This window comes from Littorina saxatilis, linkage group LG7 (assembly GCF_037325665.1).
Source record: "Littorina saxatilis isolate snail1 linkage group LG7, US_GU_Lsax_2.0, whole genome shotgun sequence".
Taxonomy (NCBI): domain Eukaryota; kingdom Metazoa; phylum Mollusca; class Gastropoda; order Littorinimorpha; family Littorinidae; genus Littorina; species Littorina saxatilis.
The window spans coordinates 20,118,607-20,123,747 of record NC_090251.1 but is presented as its reverse complement, the minus strand read 5'-3'; the positions used below and the strand labels follow the sequence as shown (position 1 = coordinate 20,123,747).

The window sequence follows — 5,141 nt, the reverse complement described above, 5'->3', positions numbered from 1 at the left end:
TTCGTAAAACACTTCTGTCAAGAGTACAGCAATTTCACCATCTGAAAAAGGCGCAGAACGCCCCTCTGTGTCTACTTTCTTTTTGAGCGGCACACGTGCCTTGCCATTTTCGTTGACTGCCATGTTGATAGAAACGTTCGCATGCGTATTAGTAGGGATTCCCCCAATTTCCCCGACCTTGACCTTAATACTCTCGCTGTCACTACTTTGGCGTTCAAGTCAGTTCATGCATTGTGAACACGGTTAGAAAGTTGACTTCGGGAGTTCCCACTTCGAAAAGAGGCCTCTACTTCCAGTGTTTCTTACTTCTAGTTCATGCATACGGGCCTTGAAAGTGGGAACTCCCGAAGTTAACTTTCTAACTGTTCCCTATGCATGAACGCCGTAGTGCTGACTTCGAGAGTATTCGGTCAAGGTCGTGAAAATTGGGGGAATCCCAACTAGTACATGCGTTTGTTAACGGTAAGCTTGGCGACCAGAAGAAATAAGTCTCATCGCGAGTTCAAAAGGGCGAACGTTGAGCGCGCTGTAGTACTAACAGCGTTATTGCTGTTGTTTTTTTGAATGGTTAAACGAAAGGGTCGGTTCAAACCTGTGATGATTGTCGAATGACTGCCTAGCTATGACAATGACTTTGTTGACCTGAATGTTAGGGAGAAAAATAGATTATGTTGAAAAAATTTTCTCCTTTTTATTTTTTTTATTTCAGTTGCATGCAGGCAGCTTCAACCCTTTCTTTATTGCCTCTCTTTTTCTTTTTTTTTTAAAAATTTTTTTTATCGGGGAGCATCCGTCTTTATTGATCTTTTTTCTGTTCTTTTTTCCTGCTTTTTATATTAAAGTCAAGATTGGATTTTTTTGTGAAAGCATAGGACAGTTTCTTTTCGCAATTAAAAAAAAAACGAACACAGAGACAACAAGAGGCGAAGCCTTCAAGGCTCACGTAAGAAATAGACAAAAACAGTAACACAAACTCAATCACTCCGTCACACATACACACACACACACACACAGTAAGCATTGGTGACACTGTGCAAGAAAGCGAGACACTAGATCTAGATATGTCTGTCTGCATGTAGCCTACTTACAGGGACACGACTAAGAGTAATACCTAATATTCTGGACTCGCAACGAAATATACAAACAAATGACAATGAACAACGTTTCGACCTAATGGTCTTCAACAGGTTAAAAAAAAAATGAAAACAACAATACAAATATCAAAACGACTTATCAGAGAAGATGATGTCCTCTAAGCGCAAAAGAAGGGGGAAGGGAAATAAATCAAAAAGAAAAATGAGCAATGAAAAATGAAACCAAAACGAAACAAATCAGAATAATAACGCTTGAAGGGCCTAAAGTTGAAAGAAAGAGAGAGAGAGAGAGAGAGAGAGAGAGAGAGAGAGAGAGAGAGAGAGAGAGAGAGAGAGAGAGGGTGCACCGAGAGAGAGAGAGAGAGAGAGAGAGAGAGAGAGAGAGAAAGAGAGAGAGAGAGAGAGAGAGAGAGAGAGAGAGAAAGAGAGAGAGTGTCAACAATACCTGCGACACGACTGCCAACTAGTCTCGGCCCGCTCAAAGTAACAATGACCGAGACTTTCAGTAATTCCTTCGCGTGACGTCTAACCCTCTTACGCCATAATGTGACGTCTTCAAATGACGAAATGTTAAAGTTTCTACCACAGACATACACACGCACGCACATACGTGCGTGTGACGTCTTCAAATGACGAAATGTTAAAGTTTCTATCACACACGCACGCACGCACGCACGCACGCACAGACAGACAAAAGTTAGCATCGCATAGGCTACACTTACGTGAGCCAAAAACCGGCTGTTGCAGCGAATGCAATTGAGGCCTATAAAGAAAAAGATCAATAAAAACAAGAGGCGAAGCCATCAAGGCTCACGTAAGAAATCGACAAACAGTAACACAAACTCAATCACTCCGTCACACATACACACATACACACACACACACACACACACACACACACACACACACACACACACACACACACACACACACACACACACACACACACACACACACACACACACACACACACACAGAAAGAGCATAGGTGAAACTGTGCAAGAAAGCGAGACACTAGATCTAGATCTGTCTGTCTGCATGTAGCCTACTTACAGGACACGACTGCCAACTAGTCTCGGCGCGCTCAAAATAATAATGACCGAGACTTTCAGTACTTCCTTCGCGTGACGTCTAACCCTCTTACGTCATAATGTGACGTCAATGTAATGTGACGTCTTCAAATGTTAGAGTTTCTACCACAGACATACACACGCACAAACACACACACACACGCACACACGCACGCACAGACAGACAAAGTTACGATCGCATAGGCTACACTTACGTGAGCCAAAAACAATAATTGTTTTTTCCTTCCAGCTGCACTATTAGACCTTTTTCGTATAACCTTTGCCCCCAGCGTTTCGACCAATCAGATTTTAGGGCACGGCAGCCTCTCTCTGATAACCGGAAATAAGGGGCAGCCTGAAATACCTCATTCACTTTCGGTGCTCGAAGTACTATTGCCAGAGGATTACTTTGAGAAATTCTGCAAGAAAACGGATTATCTTGTTCAAAATCATGAACAAAAAGTCAAGGACATGCACGAAGGTACGGTTTGAAACGGCTATTGGTGGTATATGGACGAAAGACTTGGCGAACTTCCCCTGCATAAGCGAAGCAGAGGTGATGGACCACAGATCAACAGATCTCTGGATCAACTTTCTTACTGATACTACTGCGTCGACGTTCGACAAGTTATACGACGCATCCAGCGCAAAGAATGCAAAACCTTGGGGTAAACGATAGACATACTGTGTGCATAAAATGTCTTTTTGCATGGCACAACAGCTAGTAAGCAACTGTGGTGATCAGACTCAGAGCGAGTGTGCTGACGTCAATGAAGCAGACTCGCAACGAAGTGTATGCTGTTGTGGGGGGACGCTGACCGGACAGGCACTTGGAGCCTACTGCGAGTGTATTGCTGGGTAAGTGTATGTTTTGTGGGATTAACTTGATGGCTGCGTTACTTGGTATCTTACACAATCAGTTTTCATACTCAGTCATATAATGCATGGCAGACAAAGTGACAAACACACACAGAGATTCATAATTCTCTACTGAAAATGTCTGCATGCAAAAGCTGTCTTTTTTGACAAAGTTATGAGCAGCATGTTTATGTAATTTCAATCAGTATATCCAGGAGACCATGCCATGTTGGCTAGGCATGTTCAATATACCAGGTACCTGAGTGCGGAGTTTTATTTAATGTGTACGTACACATGAGTTTGTGAATCCTCTTGTCAAAGAAGGTTATCACTGCAGTAAGATCAAATTCCATTCTGAGCCGGTATATATATTTTATATAGATATCAGGAGCATGCGCTTACAAGCTCTCTGTAGGAATTCCTAGAAAAGATAAAGTTAATTGTTATTAGCAGGCTAAGGAAAATCAAGATGATACAAACGGAATTTGATTGTGTGTTGTTGTTTTTACCCAGAAAGGACAGTCTTGCAACCATGTGGCTGCCACACTTTTTGCTGCTTCACACTACATGGCTGAAGGAATCGACACTGTGCCACCAGACAAAACTTGTACACACTACAAATGTATGTGGAAGGGGCATGCTGCCAAGAAAACTGCACCAGCTGCTCTCGCTGACATACAAATTGTTAAGTAAGTGTGTATAATAATTAATATTAAGGAAATTAGGGTTGCATTACCTAGAGGTTTACATCAGAGTGTGATCTATTTTGTTAAGAACATAAGTCTCAAAGTTAAAATATAGAGCTTGTTAACTACAAGTACAACAGCTACAAGACTGGGGAAAGAGAAACAGTGATATTTATAAAGTGCATCATAAAAAAACTATGCATTTTACATTTAGTCAAGAGACCAGGGCGGTGGTGTATGTTTGTATGTAGAGCAATTTCTGGAAAACTACAACATTATGTTTAGGTTAAAAACAAACCAGCCCTGAAAGTGGCAAGTATTTTACTCGCCATAGGGAGTAGAAGCATGCAACTGGTGAGTAGAAGTGTTCATCTACTCGCCAAATGCGAGTGAAGATGCTGAATCAAATTGTTGGTTTCGTTCGTAAAATTTGCTCTCTGGCTGGTACGTTTTCAGAATCACTTGCCAGAGGCTAGTGCATAATATTTTGACTTTCAGGGCTACAAGCTTAGAAAGTTAAACAGATTTTTTTTAAACACAGGGAAGCGTGATTTCCTGTGGGACAGTTTTTTAATGCTGGGTTGCCATTTACCTTATTCGACGTGGATGCTGGTTTTCAGCTAAGCATTGTCCTTGTGAAATGTACTGCGTTCAGTATCGTTATAAATAAATAAATCCCTGCGCCTTGAATATGTGCGCGATATAAATTGCATAAAGAAAAAAAATTAAAGAAAAAATAAAAATCCCTGCGCTTAGAACTGTACCCACGGAATACGCGCGATATGAGCCTCATATTGATTGATTGATTGATTGATTGGTTATACATGTTTGACAGACTGGCGCAACTTGTTTTAGCATTTGTACCCAGCATAAGATTTGTCAGTGTCAAGTAAAAAAAATAATTTCATTTTCAGGTATGCTTCAAGACAAGACAAGTTTCCCCGGACGACTCTTCAAGGCCTCAATTTTGACCCAAGAAGTCCGGATGCAAGGAAGCGCGACTAAGAGATCTTCAACAACCGGTACCAACCGTTTGAAGGCTGCATATATACTGACGTCCAAAAGAAACGCGAAAAATATTATTTATTTTACAAATAATTTTTTTCTGGATTAACAAAAGTTGCGTTATTTTTGGCAGCAAGTATTATCAAGACCGATGTCTGAGGAAGGTGTATTGTGAATTTTACCGCATCAGCGCACTTGCAATCCACGTAAAGCCCGAGTTAGCTGATACATTTTTCTTGTGCAGTTCAGCTACACGTGCAAGAAAAGCACAAAAGCTGATCAGTGAGTGGTGTTCACTGTCACTAGAGGATACAAATGGCACAAAGTTACAGGTTTCATCAGTCCCTCAATCGATGCTATCACCATGCCAAGACTCACTTCTCCTGAACGCGAGAGAGCCATTGGACGTCTGGAGGCTGGGGACACGC

At 41.5% G+C, this 5,141-nt stretch overlaps 1 long non-coding RNA gene across 1 annotated transcript; it reads left to right on the top strand.

The window, feature by feature from the left end:
• Positions 1-2,434: 2,434 nt before the first annotated feature.
• Positions 2,435-4,753, top strand: LOC138970867 (uncharacterized). Its single transcript, XR_011457089.1, has 3 exons — positions 2,435-3,022; positions 3,536-3,711; positions 4,623-4,753. It is a non-coding gene; the product is annotated as an uncharacterized lncRNA (long non-coding RNA).
• Positions 4,754-5,141: the final 388 nt, after the last annotated feature.